Source organism: Sus scrofa, chromosome 8 (genome assembly GCF_054392235.1).
Source record: "Sus scrofa isolate SSC_HxYL_T2T_F1_AM1 chromosome 8, Sscrofa_HxYL_maternal_Yorkshire_Landrace_v2.0, whole genome shotgun sequence".
Lineage (NCBI taxonomy): Eukaryota > Metazoa > Chordata > Mammalia > Artiodactyla > Suidae > Sus > Sus scrofa.
The window spans coordinates 34,087,638-34,110,060 of NC_139390.1; the positions used below are offsets into that span (position 1 = coordinate 34,087,638).

The window sequence follows — 22,423 nt, forward strand, 5'->3', positions numbered from 1 at the left end:
AATAATACACTTGTATCCCAACCAATAAAATCCAACATTTAAGTATTTTCACTCCTAAGAAACTGATTAAAATAGAATTATACTTGATCTGAGCAACCACTTCTAAGGAATTTTGAAATTACATTTGAAAGTCATTCATGGTATACAAATCACACTGAAGTCAAAGCAGTGATGAGATCTGTCCTGCAGAAATGCTGAGTCCCCAGGATCCAACCTCTAAAATAAACTACAGGCAATGGAGACCTCACGTTCTTTGTGATACAAGCAAGAACATTAAAATAGTCTCAAGGCCTACAGCTGGGATTTATGGGGGAACACAGTTTGACAGGCAGAATTTTACTTTATAGACAAATATGAGGGGACTTGACTATTCCTTTTATTAAGATCTGCAGATTATAAGTGCTGTAAATTTTCTACACATTTTAAAAATATTTAACAGGAAATTTCTATCTCTAAAAAAAAACAAAGCAGATATATAATTAACTCTATTAAAATATTTGCATGATATAATGCTTTTTCCTGTAAGTTGAAAGCTGCCAGGACTAAATGCCACCAAGCAAATGTTCAAGTCATAAAAAATACAGGTACTTTGGACATATCAAATAAGAAAAAACCAAAATTGATATAATATTTGAATTCATTAAATAAAATGTTCCATCGACCCCCAATCTACATTTTTGCAGAGTTTATTAGCTATATTTTCCTCCTAATATATAAAACATTAAAATATAGCATACACAGCAAAGATTTCATTTTTAGTAATTTTCAGTCTTCAAGACCAACAGCCTTAATCTTTGAATGGTTTTTTAAATCTTCATCTTTAAAAAAAATATGTATAATTCTCTTTCCTTCTGATGCAGTTTATTAGATGCCAGCGCTTTTCTTTTGGTCTTCACATCAGCAAGAATATCAATAAGAAGATGATTTAACTCATTCAAATTCAACTTGATGAAACTGCTCTCTTAACCCCTGATCACTAGGCAAAAGCTGATTTACTCCTTGATACAAAGCATCAACAAAGCATGTCCACATCATTATCTAGTTTGAACAGAAAGAAGAAATGTACTCGAGCAGATGTTGCCAAGTGCTCTTGTTAAGAAAGAAATGTCCTGTTTTAATTTCTCGGTCACTTCTTCCAGGTTTCTATGGATTATAAACAATTCCTTTTTCTGATTCTCTCCTTCTAAAAGCTGATAAAGCGTACGAGTAGACTAATCCTTGGTATCAATGGTATTCCTTGGATTTAGCTGCTGAGATACTGATGGGTCTGTTAGTGCTCGTGGAGCGTCAAATTACTTTTAAGTTCTTGAACCGAGTTTTCAAGTTGATGATGTACGTCCCAATGGTTTCTCAATTCAATTTCATATGATCATTGTAGAAGTTCAGGAGCTGCCTTTTGCTTTATCAACTGATGTAAAACTAACTCTTGTCTTGCTGTATGATAGTCCTGTGTAGCCATGTGCAAATCCCTTTTTACAACTGGCATATTCAATAACTGGGCACTCTCTTTTAGCCCAGCAGGCAAACTTTTGTCTTTTATCTGAGTGATCTATTCTTCAAGTTTCAGAACCTCACTATTCAAGCTAGAAATTTTGAATAGTTGAATAACCTAGCATCCAAATTATCTCTGCCAAGAGCCTTGCTAGTCAGGCTATGAAGATTTTCCTTTGCCCATTTTATACTTGATTTCATGATCAAATAACTTGCTTTCAAGTGAATTAACTGATGTTGAGTACAAAGGTATGCTAGCTGCTGCCTAGCCATGTCTAGCAGTTGCTCCTCAAAAACTTCTTGATTATCACAGATAGATGGTGCTTATATATCTAAACGTTGAAAATTTTCTTCACTTGAACTTTAAAAGACTTTGTGGATACTCTGAAAGAACTGCTTTCTGGTATATAAGATTAATGCTGTTGTGCTTTGCTCTTCTTGGCTTAGATATTTTCCCAAGGAAAACTGAGATTAAAAACATCAGTGGATTTGTCCCTTGACCCAAATTAGAATGTCTGAAGAATGTCATTAATTTTGCAACTCCATCACTAAGAGCCTGAAGTTCATTACTGATTTTAGTATTTGAAGCACTTAGAATTCCTTGACTCTGCTTTTGGCTTTTTATTGGCTTCTTCTTCTTTAGCATTTAAACTCAGGGATTTGTAGCTAGTGACTGAAGCCATCAATTGGCATTTATTACATTGCTGAATTTTCAGGTTCTTTAATTTCTGTGGAGTTTGAGACTCATTCTTTAATTTCTCTAGCTTTTTGTCATTCAGGGTAGGTGTCTGAAAATCAGAAGTTTTACAGGTTTTAAGAACCTCATCCACTGCAGCTTCTTCTAGGATGAGCGTGCCTGATTTTTGAAGAATGCTAAAAGCTTCCAGCTCCTCCCCAGACAACACATTCTGTTCACTCACAATACAACAAAACCACTTCAAAAATGATTCATTTTCTACAGTCTCAAAGAACCAGTCAAACCTTCCCCATTAAGAATATCAGCTTTGGCAACAGAGATCCTAAAGGAAACAATAGAAAAGTTAGACTTCATTGATATCTTCAGGACACTACATCCAAAAAAATCAGAATACACATTCTTCTCAAATGCTCATGGAACATTCTCAAGAATCGACCACATATTGGGACACAAAGCTAATCTCAATAAATTTAGGAGCATAGAAATTATCTCAAGTATCTTCTCTGACCACAATGCCATGAAATTAGAAATCAACCATGGGAAAAGGAAAGAGAAAAAACCTACTCCATGGAGACTAAACAACATGCTACTAAAAAACCAATGGGTCAATGAGGAAATCAAGAAGGAAATTAAAAACTACCTTGAAACAAATGATAATGAAGACACAACCTCTCAAAATCTATGGGATGCTGCGAAAGCAGGGCTCAGAGGGAAATTAATAGCAATACAGGCCTTTCTCAAAAAAGAAGAAAGATCCCAAATTGACAACTTAACCCTCCACCTAAATGAATTAGAAAAAGAAGAACAAAAAAGTCCTAAAGTCAGCAGAAGGAAGGAAATTATAAAGATCAAAGAAGAAATCAATAAAATAGACACTCAAAAAACAATAGAGAAAATTAATAAAACCAAGAGCTGGTTCTTTGAAAAGGTGAACAAAATGGACAAACCCCTGGCCAGACTCACCTAAAAGAGGAGAGAAAGAACCCAAATAACCAAAATTATAAGTGAAAAAGGAGAAATCACAACGGATACAGCAGAAATACAAAAAACCATAAGAGAATACTATGAACAACTATACGGCAACAAGTTTGACAATCTGGAAGAAATGGACAATTTTCTAGAATCTTACAGCCTGCCAAAACTGAATCAAGTAGAAACAGACCAACTGAACAGACTGATCACCAGAAATAAAATTGAAGAGGTCATAAAATCACTCCTTACAAATAAAAGTCCAGGACCAGATGGCTTCACAGGTGAATTCTATCAAACATATAAAGAGGAATTGGTGCCCATCCTCCTTAAACTCTTTCAAAAGGTTGAAGAAGAAGGAATACTCCCAAAGACATTCTATGAAGCCACCATCACCCTCATTCCAAAACCAGACAGAGATACCACCAAAAAAGAAAACTATCAGTCAATATCATTGATGAATATAGATGCAAAAATTCTCAACAAAATCTTAGCCAACCGAATCCAACAACATACCAAAAAAATTATACACCATGACCAGGTTGGGTTCATCCCAGGTTCACAAGGATGGTTCAACATACGCAAATCAATCAGCATCATACACCACATTAACAAAAAAAAGGTCAAAAATCATATGATCATCTCAATAGACGCAGAAAAAGCATTTGACAAAGTCCAACATCCATTCATGATCAAGACCCTCGCCAAAGTGGGTATAGAGGGAACATTCCTGAATATAATCAAAGCCATTTATGATAAACCCACAGCAAATACAATACTCTATGGGGAAAAACTGAAAGCCTTCTCACTCAAATCTGGAACAAGACAGGGATGCCCACTCTCACCACTGCTCTTCAACATCGTTTTGGAAGTCCTAGCCACAGCAATTAGACAAACAAAAGAAATAAAAGGCATCCATATAGGAAGAGAAGAGATCAAACTGTCTCTGTATGCAGATGACATGATACTATACATAGAAAACCCTAAGGACTCAATCCCAAAACTACTTGAACTGATTCATAAATTCAGCAAAGTAGCAGGATATAAGATTAACATTCAGAAGTCAGCTGCATTTCTGTATACCAGCAATGAAATATTAGAAAAGGAATACAAAAATACGATACCTTTTAAAATTGCACCTCACAAAATCAAATACCTCGGAATACACCTGACCAAGGAGTAAAGGACCTATATGCCGAGAACTATAAAACTTTAATCAAAGAAATCAAAGAAGATGTAAAGAAATGGAAAGATATTCCATGTTCCTGGATTGGAAAAATCAATATTGTGAAAATGGCCATCCTACCCAAAGCAATCTACAGATTCAATGCAATCCCTATCAAATTACCCATGGCATTGTTCACAGAACTAGAACAAACAATCCAAACATTTATATGGAACCACAAAAGACCCAGAATCGCCAAAGCAATCCTGAGAAACAAAAACCAAGCAGGAGGCATAACTCTCCCAGACTTCAAGAAATACTACAAAGCCACAGTCATCAAAACAGTGTGGTACTGGTATCAAAACAGACAGACAGACCAATGGAACAGAATAGAGAATCCGGAAATAAACCCTGACACCTATGGTCAATTAATCTTTGACAAGGGAGGCAAGAACATCAAATGGGAAAAGGAAAGTCTATTCAGCAAGCATTGCTGGGAAACCTGGACAGCTGCATGCAAAGCAATGAAACTAGAACACACCCTCACACCATGCACAAAAATAAACTCCAAATGGCTGAAAGACTTAAATATACGACAGGACACCATCAAACTCCTAGAAGAAAACATAGGCAAAACACTCTCTGACATCAACATCATGAATATTTTCTCAGGTCAGTCTCCCAAAGCAATAGAAATTAGAGCAAAAATAAACCCATGGGACCTCATCAAACTGAAAAGCTTTTGCACAGCAAAGGAAACCCAAAAGAAAACAAAAAGACAACTTACAGAATGGGAGAAAACAGTTTCAAATGATGCAACCGACAAGGGCTTAATCTCTAGAATATATAAACAACTTATACAACCCAACAGCAAAAAAGCCACTCAATCAATGGAAAAATGGGCAAAAGACCTGAATAGACATTTCTCCAAAGAAGATATACAGATGGCCAACAAACACATGAAAAAATGCTCAACATCACTGATTATAAGAGACATACAAATCAAAATTACCATGAGATACCACCTCACACCAGTCAGAATGGCCATCATTAATAAATCCACAAATAACAAGTGCTGGAGGGGCTATGGAGAAAAGGGAACCCTCCTGCACTGCTGGTGGGAATGTAAACTGGTACAGCCACTATGGAGAACAGTTTGGAGATACCTTAGAAACCTATACATAGAACTTCCATATGACCCTGCAATCCCACTCTTGGGCATCTATCCGGACAAAACTCTACTTAAAAGAGACACATGCACCTGCATGTTCATTGCAGCACTATTCACAATAGCCAAGACGTGGAAACAACCCAAATGTCCATCGACAGATGATTGGATTCGGAAGAGGTGGTATATATACACAGTGGAATACTACTCAGCCATAAAAAAGAATGACAAAATGCCATTTGCAGCAACATGGATGGAACTAGAGAATCTCATCCTGAGTGAAATGAGCCAGAAAGACAAAGACAAATACCATATGATATCACTCATAACTGGAATCTAATATCCAGAACAAATGAACATCTCCTCAGAAAAGAAAATCATGGACTTGGAGAAAAGACTTGTGGCTGCCTGATGGGAGGGGGAGGGGGAGGGGGAGGGAGGGGGAGGGATCAGGAGCTTGGGCTTATCAGACACAACTTAGAATAGATTTACAAGGAGATCCTGCTGAATAGCATTGAGAACTTTGTCTAGATACTCATGTTGCAACAGAAGAAAGGGTGGGGGAAAAATGTAATTGTAATGTATACATGTAAGGATAACCTGACCCCCTTGCTGTACAGTGGGAAAAAAAAATTATGAAAACAAAAGAATATCAGCTTTGGGGTAATCTATTTTTTTAATGTTTACACAAACTCTTTTCCACAACTCAGGTTTTAACTACCCATTTTTTTTTTATTACTGATAAGGCTTCACAGTATTGATAGTTAGAAAATAAATCCAAATATATGCAAAACTAATGTTAAGTCCACAGAGAAGGGAGAAAAAGTATTTTTAGAATATATAATAATGTCCCTGAATGACTCAATTAGCATCCACCTTCAAGAAAGAACCCTGAGTCCAGATACGATCAACCTCAGGAAGTTCCACTCACTCTCCTCAGCAGCCTGTTGCACTCTCACTCATGGGAGTGCATGCACAGGAGGGCCCTAATTTTGGTAACTAATGGGAAGCTTTTAAAAAAAGGTTGGCATCTATTTCAAATTCTAGAATCTTTGTTTGCTCCTCTCCTCCTTGACACATTGCATGCATTTTTAAAATCATTGTCTCAACTTTTATTATTATTATTTTTTAATAGTTATTTCCCCAATACAATTTTTTTCTGCTGTACAGCATGGTGACACACTTACATATACATGTACACATTCTGTTTTCGCACATTATCATGCTCCATCATAAGTGACTAGACATAGTTCCCAGTGCTACACAGCAGGATCTCGTTGCTAATCCATTCCTGCATTTTTCATTTTTTACAGCAAGGATCAATTAGCTTATGTTGGGTGAAAAAACAACACAAAATCTCCCTTACTTAAAAATACAAAGATATGGTTGTCACACTACATGTCCAGTGAGGATCAGCTAGAAGATCTGATATCTGTTATCCTCCCTCCTGGACTCTGACTGGTAGAGCAGAATTTTCTGGAATGATGTTGGTGACTATGGATGCTTGGGCACTTAAAGGTTCCATCTGGAAGTCACACAGGTTCCTTCAGTTCGTATCTTATGGGCCAAGTAAGCCCCTTGGCTCTGAATTAAGTGGGGAGGGATGAGGTATAGGTAAGAATAATAGTCTTATGTGAGCAAGAAAGAATCAAATATCTGTGCGCAGCCCAAATAATTTCCACTCAACCTCTGAGAAACACCCTCTTGTGTTGTCCTTCTACAGTGCTGAGTTATGTTGATTCCCTTTGCATCTCTATACACTCTCCTCTGCTAATTCCTTTTATTCCTCCTTCCCTTATATGTGGTCACTTTCTAAGAATATGCCCTTGACTCTTTTTTTATTTGTTTATAATTCTCTTTCTTAACTTAATCTACCCATAAAACCATCAAAACTGCATAGATAATATCAGCACAAACAACTTTCTATCTTTCTTGAGTTCCAAACCTACATTTTCTTTTGGAAAATTTCCTTTGATGATTCATGGCCCTTCCATTTTCCTAATATTCCAGGAGTCAAGACATTCAATAATTTTGTATGTGTGTTTTCTTTCAACCTATCCATTCCCCTTTGTTTTTCTTTCTTTTTCTATTATGTATATTTTATTAGTTTAACCCCTTTAACCCCTTTATATCTCCTGTCCCTCCTTTAACTCCTCAGTGACACCATAAAACCAGGACATCTGCAGTTTCCCCCAAGCAGCCTCCCTGACCACAGGCTTGTTCCTTCAAAATTCCTTCCAAATTAATCTTTCTGAAATACAAAAATCTTCTTGATTCACTTACTTGCTTCTTATTTTTTAAACACCAGAATTAAATAGTAAATTCTCAGGAAAGCAAAGTAACAGCTTCTATCTGGTTTTATGTTTCCAGCTTTATTTCTAGCCAACCCACTATTGTACTTTACCCTGCAGTTCTATTAAATTATAGGCATTTTTTCACTTTCAGAGGTTCACAATCATGGCCTATTTTGCCCACTCTCTACCTCCAAAGGGCATAGGCCATGTCTAGAGATGATTTTTTTTTTGGGGGGGGTCACAACTAGTAAGAAGACTTGCTGGCATTTATTGGATAGAAGCCAGAGATGTTGCCAAACATCCTTAAATGACCACAGCCTCCAATAACAAAGAGTTATATAAATCAAAATAGAGACAGCACCATTGTTGAGAAAACCTGCCCTAATCAATATAATAATTTTTTTTTTTTAAGGGCTGCACCGATGGGCATATGGAGGTTCCCAGGCTGCTGGCAGAATTGGAGCTATAAATGCAGGCCACAGTAACTTGGGATCTGAGCTGTGTCTGCTACCTACACCACAGCTCATGGCAACACCAGATCCTTAACCCACTGATCAAGTCCAGGAATAGAACCTGCGTCCTCATGGATGCAACCCAGATTCTTTTCCACTGAGCCACGATGGGAAATCCCCAACATAATAATTTTCATCTCTGTGCCTTTGTACATGCTGCTCTCTTTCATAGATGCTGCCTCCACCCTGCCCCATCCCAATGTCTATCAAATTTCTACTAGTTCCTCCAGGTTTATTCTTTGCATCGTAGATTCTGAAATTATTGACTAATCTTCATTCCCAATTGTACTTGACAAGTTATTTTACTCCAGTCATATTATACTCTTTCTCAAAATCATTCACTGACTCTCCATTATCTCCATTGCCGATCTCACTTACCTTGGTATTAAAAGCCCTGGAAAATATGGCAATAAACTACCCTAAATTTCCCCCAAACCACCATTTATCATTTGTTTCTTTTTTGCTTTCTTTTTTTTTTTTTTTGTCTTTTTGCTATTTCTTTGGGCCGCTCCCGTGGCATATGGAGGTTCCCAGGCTAGGGGTCGAATCGGAGCTGTAGCCACTGGCCTACGCCAGAGCCACAACAACGCAGGATCCGAGCCACGTCTGCAACCTACACCACAGCTCACGGCTACGCCGGATTGTTAACCCACTGAGCAAGGGCAGGGACCGAACCCGCAACCTCATGGTTCCTAGTCGGATTCGTTAACCACTGTGCCACGATGGGAACTCCCATCTGTTTCTTTTAATTCATATGCTCCCCTGTCTGTTCATCTCTACCAACTAAACTCTTACCAGATTTTCAAAGATCAGCTTATGCAAATCCTCAGTTCTTTGGGGGAATCTGTTTGGCTATATCTTTGACTTACCCTCCTTCTGGTCATCTACTTACTTTTTTCTGGTCATTTCATCATGGTCACTGAAAACCTGAGCACAAGGACTATAGACAATATAAATTGCCAATAGAATCCTGAAAGAAATCTACCTGGATGGCATTTTTAGTTGTTTAAAAGTTTCATATCAATAAAAATGTAGTCAATATAAATTGCCAATAGAATCCTGAAAGAAATCTACCTGGATGGCACTTTTAGTTGTTTAAAAGTTTCATACCAATAAAAATGTAGTCAATATAAATTGCCAATAGAATCCTGAAAGAAATCTACCTGGATGGCACTTTTAGTTGCTTAAAAGTTTCATTTCCAGATATAGTATATGATATGTACCATGCTGAATTGTATCCCTCCAACAAAGATACATCGAAGTCCTAAATCCCAAGACCTTAGAATGCTATCTTAGTTAGAAATAGGGTCTTTACTGGGGGCTTCCTGTTGTGGCTCGGTGGTAATGAATCTGTCTAGTATCCTTGAGTATGAGGGTTTGATCACTGGTCTCATTCAGTGGGTTAAGGATCCAGTGCTGTCATGAGCTGTAGTGTAGTTCACAGATGTGGCTTGGATCCTGTGTTGCTGTGCTGTGGTGTAGGCCAGCAGGTGTCTGATTCAATCCCTAGCCTGGGAACTTCCATATGCTGCAGGTGAAGCTCCCCCCCCCCCCAAAAAAAAAAAAAAAGAAAAAGAAAGAAAGGGGGGTTTGGGATAGAAATGCTATAAAATTTGGTTGCGATGATCGTTGTACAACTATACATGTAATAAAACCCATTGAGTAATAAAAAATAAAAGAAAGACAGAAAGAAAAAGAAAATTTTTTACAGAGAGAGTACAGTTAAAATGGGATCATTCAAGGAGACCTTAATCCAATATGATTAGAGTTTTTATAAAAAGAGAAAATTTGGACAGAGGGATAGATAGACATGCACAGAGGAAAAAGGATGTGAGGACAAGGGAGAAAATGGACATGTGACTGGAAGCATTTGTAAGCCCAGGAATGCCAAAGGATTTCCAGCCAACATCAGACGCTAGGAGAGGCCAGAAAAGATCTCTGCTAGAGCCATCCGGGAGCATGGCTCTGATGATAACTTTGTTTCCAGTTATAGCTTCCAAGACTGTGGGGCAATAAATTTCTATTTTTTAAAGGCACTCAGTTTTTGATACTTAGTATGACAACCCTAATAAATGAATACATTCTGTATGCAAGTATTTAAATGGTGTTCTTTTCCTTCCTCTGCATTTCATGGTAGTATAATTCATTTTTCTCAGTTTATAACCACAAAAACCTCAGGAGGAAAGTTTCTACAAATCAGCACCAATAGCTATAAACCTATAGTGACAACAGTAGAATAATCAGAGTTCCAGACCAATGGAGTTTTCTAATGGCATCCATTAAGTGTTGACACTCAGGTAGTTAGATATTCATCTCTGTGTCTATAACAGGCATTTCAGCTTGTAACAATTGCTCTAGTAATAAAGGTAGGACTTTTAAGGTTATATTGGTATTTATAAACTTTAAATAATTCACTTTAAAAAGAAATAGTAATTTCTGAAAATTAATTGTATAAAAATTATCTTCACTTATATATACTTGTTTTGCAGAGGAGAAAGAATTAGGAGGTCTTTTGTAGCCCTTTGTAAGGCTTTTGAATCTATGCAAATAATAACATCATAATTACCTCTGTGTTTAATTCTATTCACAATTCTTTTTCTTTTTTTCACAATGAGATGGTGGTTTTGAACATTCTTTCAGATATTTGGACTCTATGTATTCTGCAAAAATATTTTAAAAATCTTTATTATTATGGTTGATTTACAAGGTTCTGTCAAATTCTGCTCTACAGCAAAGTGACCCAGTCATACATACAGGTATATATGCATCCTTTTCCTCGTATTATCCTCCATCATGTTCTATCATGAGTGACTAGATACATTTCCTTGTGCTATACAGCAGGATCCCATTGCTCATCCACTCCAAATGCAATAGTTTGCATCTACTAACCCCAAACTCCCAGTCCATTCCACTCCTTCCCCCTTGGCAAACACAAAATATTTTAATTAAAGTTTTTTTTCTTCACAAAGAGTAGCACTCTGCCCTAAGTCAATGCTAATACCTTCATTCTTATTAATAATCATGAAAATCTACTCAGAAAAGAGACCATGTTTAGCACTGAACTTTTCTAGGTGCATGCAGTGCATTCTTAACTCACAGCTGAAGGACTGGCCTCAAAGTTGTAAATTTTATGATAGGTTGGTGTAGGGAAGTTTAGCAGCTAACTTAGTTGGCTGTTTCAAATGATGGCTCCTTGATGAGTGATGTTCCAAACAGCCTCCGATGAAAGCAGATCTCTTGCCCCAGTTCTGAGTGAAGAGTTTTCACAGGAGTACTTGTTCAAAAGAGATGTTCCATCCATATCCATAAGTGGAAGTCAGCAGGGACATGTTTTTAATCTGAAAATATGGAAGCGCCAAGGCTGGGTAACTGGTATTTTGCTTGGAATGAGGAGGATGAGTCTTGGCAAGACCAACTGAGCCTAGCCATCCCCATTTCCTTCTCTGATGACCTCATGCACAGTCATCACGCTTACTATGTTAGTATTCAAGTGGCTTCTCTTGGGGAAACAGACTTAGGATAATAGTTATGGAATATTCAAAGGTCATAGGAAGAGATTAGAAAATTCTTATTTTTACTTTTATTTCATGGACACGTTGCTTTTTGATCAGGTTGAGTCAATATTGTGAGTCTGTTTTGAAACTCTACTTTCCAACAGTGTAACTATTTACCAGTCTTACCCTGTTTGAATTATTATTGATTCATATTACACGTCAGTTATTACAGTTTAAAATAGGGTAAAAACCAAAACAGTATGGGGGTTCCTAAAAAAGCTGAAAATGGAACTACCATATGATCCAGTATTTCCTCTCCTGGGTACTCATCTAAAGAAAATGAAAACATTAATTTGAAAAGATATATGCATCCTTATGTTCACTTGTAGCATTATTTACAATAGTCAAGATATGGGAACAACTAAAGGGCCCATCAATAGAAAAATGGATAAAGAAGATGTGAGATGTCAATATCTATATCAATATCTGTATCTACGTCTATGATGTAATCTCACTCAGCCATAAAAAAGAATGAAATCTTATCTTTTGTTACCACAGAGATGGACCTAGAGGGTATGATATTAAGTGCAATTAAGTCATATGAAGAAAACAATTACTGAGATTACATTTATATGTGGGATCTAGAAAATAAAAAAATGAGCAAACATAACAAAACAGAGAGAGAGTCATAGATGCAGAGAACAAACAGGTGGCTACCAAAGGGGAGGCGGGTGGGGAGAGGAGAGAAATAAGTGAGGGAGATTAAGAGGTAAAGACTTCCAGTTACAAAACGAGTCATGGGTATGAAATGTACAGTGTGGGAAATAAAGCCAATAACAATGTAATAGGTTCGTATGGTGACAGATGACAACTAGACTTACAGCAGTGATTATTTTCAAATGTACAGATATAATGAATTACTATGTTGTGTATTAGGAACTAACATAGTGTTGTTGCTAAATTATACTCATAAACACCAAGCCAAACAAACTCATAGAAAAAGATACAAGATTTATCATTACTAGATGCAGGGGGTAGGGAGATGGTAATTTGGATAAAAATGATTAAAAGCACGAACTTCCAGTTAGAAGATAAATAAGTACGAGGGGTGTAATGTACAACATGATAAATGTAATTAACACCGCTGTGTTATGTGATACATGAAAGCTGTTAAGAGAAAATCATAGGAATTTTTATCACAAAGAAAAAACATTTTTTTCTATGATTTTGTGTCCATAAGAGATGATGAATGTTCGCTAAACTTATCGTGGTCCTTATTCTGTGATGTAGGAAAGCCAAATGATTACGCTGTATACCTTAAATTTATACCGTGATGTATGTCAGTCATAGCTCAATAAAACTGGAAGGAATTTTTTCTTAACTTTTAAAAGCAATTTCATTTTATTAATTTTGAAGATTAATTTTACAAATAGTTTGTCAAGTTAAAAATATTTTCTATTTTGACTGGGGTTTTGCTTCACAGACAAATTATTTAGGGGAATAATGAAACCTTTGCAATCTTCAGTTCACTTTCATTAAGAAAAGGAGCATATTTTTAAAATGTATTTAATTATTTTCTTCCTATCTGAATTGTTTCAAATTTATTTTTCAAATCAAACATAATACTTTCAAATCACATTTTTGTGATGAATATCTCCAGATAAAAGTGGCTAATAGTTAGTAATTGTATTTGACATGAGCAAAGAACATGAATATCGCTAGCTTAAATAGGATGGAGATTTGTATTATCACCTGTAATTCAGTCTGAGTTTCGGTTGTTCAGCACTACTACTGGCGTTATGGCCTAACGAATGTTCCAGGCTTCACTTTCCATTTGCACTGCTATGCTTAGAAAGCTTCTTCCCTCTTAAGATTGCCTCATGGTTCAAAAATCCTGGCTGCAAAGGCAGCCATCATACGTACAAAGCCAGCCATCACATCTACAATTCAGGCAGGAATGAGAAGGAGAGGGGAAGGCAAAAGGTACCTGCTTAGTGAGTAAGCGCCCATAAGAGCTTTATTGGAAGTTTTTTGGATAGGCATAGTTCTACCCTAAAATACAGTGCATCTTTTAAAGAATAAATATAGCATAAATCTGTCTATTTGTCTATTTGTCTATCTATCTATCACCCATCCATCCAACTTTCTATCTATACTTCCACCTTACATTCTAATTTCTCTGCATTTTATATATCAGTATTATTCAATATTGAAATTTGTTTTTAAATGTACGATTATGAGGAACCGAAGGATGATGCAATTAACCCGGTAATATGTCATCTTTGCTGACTAGAGTTTTCCATCACTGATCATTTATCATTATCCTTACTTTTAATAAACAGTGGAAATACTGCATGACAAAAGTGGACTCTAGACAACAATCTGTTCAAATGTGGATATGAAACTGACTGCTAACCACAAATTCTTTTATGGTGTTTTATACTTTGATTGCCATTCATGCCAAGGAATTACTCAATTTCTCCACCATTTTATCTCTTCAAGGCTGTTAAACTTTTCTTCATAGAGTATGGTATGACTTCATTTGTATGTGACATAAAGTTTTGATTCATTTATTAAATTCTGTCCCAATTTTTTTCTCATTAGCTTGAGATAAAGTAATACAATAGTGTTATTTACCATATCCTTTATCCTTTCTTTTTTGGTGATGTCAAATCAAACTTTCAATTTATTAAATATCTTAGGAAGTAAAAGTCTAAGCTGATGAAAATGTCTTTCAATTACAAATTAACCCAGGATTTTATCTGAGTTCTGTCAGAAACAGAAATGACTGTTGGTATTGCAAATAGAGGAAACTGAATACTGGTAATTGAATACCAAGGTGATGGAAGATCTGAGCATTTATGCAGAGAAACATGAAAGAGTAGAAGCAGCACAAAGAGGTCACTATCCTCAGGCTGAAAAGACTGACAGGAGGTAGTACCATCTATGTTCAAAAGCCTGGACTTGCAGTTGACCTTAAAAAAAATATTCCTGCCCTGTTCTGCTCTGCCTTACCCTGTGGGAGTTGGGACCATGGTAAAAAGGGCGATTCAGTGGTAGCTGGACCACAAAGTATGTGCAAACACTCCGGCTGGAATGTCTGAAGTAGAGAGAGATTGGGAGGGATGGTGTGGCTTTTGACGTCCTTCGGTCTTCCAGCTTCTGCCACCAGCTCCCAGTGACTAGGCGTGGTTTGAATAAGCTCGTAAGAAAGCCTGGGAAATGTAGTTCCCTTTGCTATAATATTAGGTCAAGGAAAGGAAATATAATGGGTCTGAGGACAAACAGATAAATAACAGGCACACTGGTCTGTTTTCCCCTGTAAAATCGCTGCTTTTTTCTGCCCAAATCTGGGGCCCTGAAAACTGATCCCCATGGACTACACCATGTGCATCTTTTTGCCTTTTGGCTTCCCTCTGTGTTTAGCACTGGCTGAAGATCAAGGAGCTGAGAAAATTCAGTTGTGGGTATTTATTCTTCTGATTTCTTTGTGCTAGCAACAGCCAGAGTTTGATGATTGGCTCTGGCTTTTCCTGGATTCTGGTAATACTGTCCCCCACTTTCCCTCTTGAGTTTGGCTGTGTTAACAGTTCCTTGTTCTGCTAGTCCCAGGGTGGCTTTATCCTTCCTTATTGGGTTCCCTTAATTCAGCAAACACATTTGGAAACAATCCCTTCATTAAACCATCTTCATTCACGTACACCCTTTGAACGTACAGTCTATTTTCTGCCAAGCTCATGTGTATTATATTGCGCAAATGAGTTTTGTCTTTATAAGCACTAGAGAAATTCAATACGAATGCAGGATAATTGTTATTTTGGCATTTGGACTTGCCTATCTATTGACAGCTGGGTTTATTTACTAATACATAAGAAGTAAAATTCTCTCATTTTAGGTAATTTCTTGATGTAACTTAATCTTAAATTCATGTGTACATACAAGCATTGAAATCAAATGACATTATTCAGTTGTAAAATATTGCAGACATGGATCTCAGTGAGATATGAAGGTGGGGTCAATGAGGATATTCTGTATGGGGACACTGCAACATTCAGTCTTGTAGAAAACCGTTAGACTTGTTCTGAGGTCACTTTTTTTACTAACTATGTATAATTGGTGGCCAGGCAAGTGCATAGCCAGTTTCCAAAATAGGTGAATGGCATTGCTAGTTTTGACAGCTTCTTTGAGTCGATTAAATAAAAATTAAAAAAAAAAAAAGGAGTTCCCCGTCACGGCTCAGTGGTTAATGAATCCGACTAGGAACCATGAGGTTGCAGGTTCAATCCCTCGCCTTGCTCAGTGGGTTAAGGATCCCTTGTTGCCGTGAGCTGTGGTGTGGGTCGCAGACGCGGCTCGGGATCTGGTGTTGCTGTGGCTCTGGTGTAGGCCGGCAGCTACAGCTCTGATGAGGCCCTTAGCCTGGGAACCTCCATGTACCGCAGGTGTGGCCCTAGAAAAAGACAAAAAAATAAAAATAAAAATAAAAAAAGAATGCAAGCTTCTCCAGACAGGGACATCCAGGTGGGCACAAGATTTGGGAGCAAGAAAAACATATGAAAAAAAAAGTATCCTTTGGTTATGGAAGGCTCAGTCTCACCAGAGATTCCAGGGCTTCACAGCTAACTTGGCAGGAGAGAACTCAGCGGACGTAAGTCAGAAGCTAGAGATCAACCAAATCTAAGTATTTCAATATTTAATCAACTAACATGCATTTTTGTCCAAAGATCTCAGTTTGAGAAACATTGTAGCTATGACTAATCTACTCTCTTTTCTACGTTACTACATATTATTAGCAGATCCTTCTTTAAGCAAATCTATGAAGAAGCAAACATCATCTCTATTGTAAGCAACTTTTTGCTTCTGTCATCTTTTCCTTTATCATCCTGTGTATTACAGCAGACACTTTGTTTTCTAAAAATGGTGCCTGGAATCCTTAAACAAATCACCATAAACTTGAGTTGTTTTGCAGATTGTGAAAAACAAAACAAAACACAGAAATAGAGAGTAGACTAAGTGTTTTCAAGGGTTAAGGAGTCAGGGAAATAGGGAGAGGCTGGTAAAAGGGTATAAATGTATAGCTATAACATGAATAAGGTCAGATGATCAAATTGTAAAACATAATGACTACAGTTAATAACACTGTGTAACTGAAATTTGCTAAGAAGGTAGAACTTAAATGGTTTCACAAAAAAAAAAAAGAAGGAAGGAAGGAAGGAAGGAAGGAAAGAAAGAAAAAGATAAAAAAAGATAAATATATAAGGTGATTGATATGTTAACTAAATGATAGGAACTTTCACAATGTGTTTGTGTATCAAATCACCAGGAAGTACACTTTAATTATCTTACTGTTTTATATGTCAATTATACCTGAATAAAGCTGAAGGGAAAACAAGAAAAGGAAAAAAAGTAGTCTCCTTTCTTGAAAAACATGTTTCTTAGAATTGACTTCTTAATAAAATTATAAGCAGAGAAATGTTAGCTTTAAACCTACTCCTAACCAAACCTTGCCCTCTACCTGTCCTGGAAAATGTTCACTTTCCACTGCCTTTTGATGCTGGTAGTGGAGGTTCTTGCTACTTTTGGAATTATTTCTCAATTCACATATAAAACACGAGCTTTGTGAGAGATCCAGATATACTTACGCTCCATGAAATTTCTATTGAGAATTCCAGTAACCTCAGGAATCATTTTAGACCTTGAAGTCTCTTGAACTTAACTATTTTCCAAAAGATCTTTGACATGTAGTAGATGAAATTGAGTTTGACAAGCTGAAGCTAACGACATTGAGTATCTTTGTCTTTTTGACATTTTTCAGCTCTACTTTCACTTTGCATCATGCAGTTCACTCTTTTCTGTTTTCTGAAAATGTCACTTTCTGCCCCCAAAACCAGTTCATACCCCTCTCCCGCTGTAGTCAGTTAGGACATAGAGAGAACAAAGTTGGATAAAGAAAGAGTTTTACTGCTGGGTTGTTGTATTTCATCTGATTTTTTATTAAAAATATAATTAACTTTAAGCTTAACCATTGCATCTATAATAGCAAGCTGCTATTAACTATTTCAATAAAATGGATTTTGGCTACAATGTTGTATACAGGTTATATATACATGGTAAACTTCCAAGCTTACAATTTCAAACATCTGATTTTAAAGTTTCACAGCAGATCTCCAATATTGACTTCTATTTTACGTGCTTTAATCATTTCATGTGTGAATTCGAAAGCAATTACCATAATTCTGTGACCTTCTGAAATACATGGGATCACTCCGAAACCATGTTCATGTTAGCTGATAAAAAAATTTCCAGATGAAATTATGCTGGTGTGTACATCATTTTTTCATTTTTTCTTACTTCTAAAATTCTAGTTTCTTATAGACCGTGCTGTTTCAGAAACACATTTTTATTAGTTGTTTTCTAATATAGCTTTCACATTTTGATTGATACATTTGTTTTTAATTATGAGCTAACTTAAATCTTTTTTTCTTGCCTACTTTTTTTTCTTCTCTGCTTTTTTCCCTCGGCTTTATTTAGATATAGTCAATATCTAATATTGTGTAAGTTTAATGTGTCCAACATGTTGATTTGATACATTTATTATGAAATGATCGCTATGATAATGTTAGTTAATACCTCTGCCCCATCACATAAATACCAATTCTCTTTTAATGATAAGAACATTTAAGATCTACTCTCAACAAATTTTCAAGTATATAATACAATATTATTCTCTGTAATGTACCTTGCTGTACATTAGGTCCATTGGTATACCTCAGCATTTTCCACATGGGGATTTTATCTCTTGTTTTCAGAAAGAAAAAGGAGTGGCCAGAGAAACCCTTTTTTTTTTTTTTTTTTTTTTTAGAGCTGCCGGTGTGGCATTTGGAAGTTCCCAGGCTAGGGGTTGCATTGGAACTGTAGCTGCCAGCCTATGCCACAGATACAGTAATGCGGGATCTGAGCCACATCTGTGACCTACGCCATAGCTCACGGTGACCCTGGGTCCTTAACCCACTGAGCGAAGCCAGGGACCGAACCCCCATCCTCATGAATACTAGTCAGGTTTGTTTCTGCTAAGCCACAACAGGAAATCCCAGGCATCTGCTTTCATTCAAGTAACTTTAGTTCAAAATAATCCTTGTGCCAAAGTGGCATAATTTGAGATGGCATATTCTGCTTTCCAGTGTTAAGCCAACTCCTTTGGCCCTTAAAGACTTTCTTCCATGTGCTGATAATATCAGAAAGAAGATAGGAGCTTGAAGAGGTATAGCTTGAGGGCATATCTCGTTTATTTACATGGTCTGTGAAAAACATCTTCGGCAGGCAAAATATGTCTCTAGAATGGAAGAACTCCTCTAGTACACAGACCCAATTTAATTTCTTTGCAAATAATTCAATTTCTTTTCCTTTCTTATATCATTCTTTGGTGGATACACAAAATGCTTGAAACATCCTTCCCAGACTCTCTCCCATGTTAGAATTATCTGAACAGCATCTTTTTGCAAAACACTCCCTTGCTAGTTACTAGAAATTTAATTAACATATGGCTTTACCCTCTATGATATCATTTGCATAAAGAGAGCTCTGTTGCCAAGAACTACCGACTGACTATGGTTCATTCTTAGTTCAATCTTTTCTGAGCCCTCAGCTTTACTTGGTGAAACTCCAACTATGCTTTTAACCTGCTACACTCCTGCAGACTTTCTGCTTCTTTTTCCTTGCTCCCTCTGCCTCTCCACATTGTGTCACTGGCCTTTGTATACTTGCTTCTCAATTCAATGAATTTAATTCATATTATCTCTAGCAACGACTCCTGAGAATTTCCTCTTCTTTAATACAAGAGATTCTTTTTATGAGCAATGCCACCCACCACCATAAACCAGTGTGAAGTGATGATCTCAATGCCTGGTGTGTAGTTAAACATGTGACAAACGATACCTCCTAAGACAGGGTAATGTTTATGAAAAGATAATCTTTCTCTCCCTTATGGTTTATTGATCCTTCACTATCTAACCATTGCTATTTACTTAAGGGCTGACGGAAGAAGTTATCAATTTTCTTGAGTTTTGGTTTCTTTTCTTCCCAGAGAGAAGGGAGATTTAGGGTAGAGGCAATATACATTGACCTATAAATTGAAGTGAGAGGGATTTCCCCTGAATCTAGAAATAAATTACTGTGAGCTCTAGGAAGGAAAGATAAGAGCAGAGAGATGCACATTTAGATTAGAGCAGAGGGTTCCTGAGGGCTGCCAGGCTGAGAATTGCCTTAAGTTCAGGGTGGTGGACATCTCAAAGGCCAACTTGGGAACTGATTGCTGAGGTCAAGATCTTTTCCTTTTTCTCTCTTTACTTCCTTTTTTTTTTTTTTCCTGGTCTTTTTAGGGCCATACCCATGGCAAAACAGGGGTCTAATCGGAGCTGTAGCTGCTGGCCTACACCACAGACACAGCAATGCAGGATCTGAGCCGCATCTGTGACCTACACCACAGGTCATGGCAACTTGGGATCCTTAACCCACTGAGCGAGGCCAGGGATTGAACCCGCAACCTCATTGTTCCTAGTTGGACTCATTTCTGCTGCGCCATGATGGGAACTCCGTCTCTTTACACCTTGGTACTTTCATTAGATTCTTGATTCTGAAAGTTGGATTGGAAGGGAGATTGAAAACGGACTAAGATTTTTTCCTTCCAATAGAGTGTTATGGGGATCAAGACATTTTTTTTTTTCCTCTTTATATCAGAGGAAAAAATACTTCTAACACAACTGAGTCTGTGGCCTATAACATAAATGTTCTGTTATTATTAATTATCATTTTATTTTCATTATTCTTATTCTTGTTGTGATCACTCTGAGAGTGAAAGGGCTTCGAGAAAACAAAAAATCCCAAGGTCCACAGTTCCAGTAGTTTGAGGATAGAAACACATTGCACAAATCCACTAGGATAAAAATTTAGCAACTCATAACTTAGAACCCGTGGTAAAAAGTTCATTTTTCACTTACAAATTCACAGCACACATGCATAATAATGCATTCGGCTTATCTCACGGCGCACCTGAAGCCCACCGTCCCCTTATCAGCAAATAGAATTATATTTTCATAGGCTTGCTTCATGTTTAAATTTTTTTGCCTCTCTCCTGCCCCAGGATTTGTGTGAATTCTCTTTGCCTTCCCCCACCACTCAGCCTTGAGAGATTGTGTGGATTTCCTTGCCCCTGCTCTGAGCTCCTGGGAGATTTCCCAGAGAAGATGTATGTATGTATGTATGTTCAGGCTCACACTTTTTTTATCCAGGCTTCTTTCTTTTCATTGGCATATAGTTGATTATATATATATATATAATTATATATATATATATACATATATATAATATATAATATTGTGTTAATTTATGCTGTAGTTCTTATTTCCTTTTGGATAGTCTGTTGTTGTTTTTTTTTTTTTTTTCCTTCCTTTCTTCTCTTTAGGTCCTTTTTATACTCTTTTTAAAATGAGCATATCTTGTTGTTTTAGCTATATTTAAATCACCTTTCATATGAGCTAAATTGAGAATTTCAACCATATTATTATTAGAGATGTTTCTTTCACAGCATTTTAAAAGGAAGGACTGCAACACATATAATCATAAATGTCACTTCAAAAATATGTCTTCATTCAGACAATAAAAGAGTATTGAATACCCACTGTGGGGCAGGCACTGTGCCAGCTCATGTCATTGAAAAGATGCTGGCCCTGTGTGCAACAACTCTGGGGAAGGTAGACATGCCAAAATTACAAAACAAAATGATCCCTGCTGACATAATGATCCTTGTTGATGTGTATAATGTTCAGAGAAAACCGAGGGGAACACAGTCAAAGAGGGACTTAAAAATGCTTAATTTGGGAGTTCCTATCGTGGCTCAGTGGTAATGAAACTGACTAGTATGCATGAGGACGTGGTATTGACCCCTGGTCTTGCTCAGTGGGTTAAGGACCTGGCATTGCCATGAGCTGTGATATAGGTCACAAACCCAGCTAGGATCCCACATTGCTGTGGCTGTGGTACAACTGCAACTTCCATTCAACCCCTAGCCTGGGAACTTCCATATTCTGTTGGTTCGGCCCTAAAAGAAAAAAAAAAGAAGTTACCCAAGAGTTATTTGTCCTACTCGCTCTCTAAAAGAATGATTTCCAAAATAATTTTTGGTGACAAAACAAGTTTGATATAGACTGTTGTGTGCATAGCTGCTGTTCTTATCCCAAGTGACTAAAATGAGGAAAAATTTTTCACTAAACTTCAAACATTTACAGTTTAATTTTTAAAGGTAATCTGATTATGAGGCATGGTATATTCTTTAGAAAAAGACCTCTTTTTCATAAAATCCATTTATAATTTTGAAGAGGAGGCGATAACAGAGGCAGTATTACTCAGACTTATAACTCAGTATACTCTTGTATTTTTTCATTTCTTCAGTGAACATGATGAGGTATTTTTATGAAGGAGGCTATCTATCTAGAGACTGCAAAACCACTCAGCTTCTTTTTCCTTTTTATGTATAAAGTATATTTAGAGCATATTATGTTATATATAAAAAAGAAGACCCCAAAGTTACCAATGGAACTTGATAAATATGACATTTTTATTATGACAATATTTTCCT

The 22,423-nt window shown here is 36.8% G+C and overlaps 1 pseudogene; it reads right to left on the reverse strand.

The window, feature by feature from the left end:
• Window positions 1-806: 806 nt before the first annotated feature.
• LOC100515740 (HAUS augmin-like complex subunit 3 pseudogene) lies at window positions 807-20,897 on the reverse strand (annotated as a pseudogene).
• Between the last annotated feature and the right edge of the window lie 1,526 nt (window positions 20,898-22,423).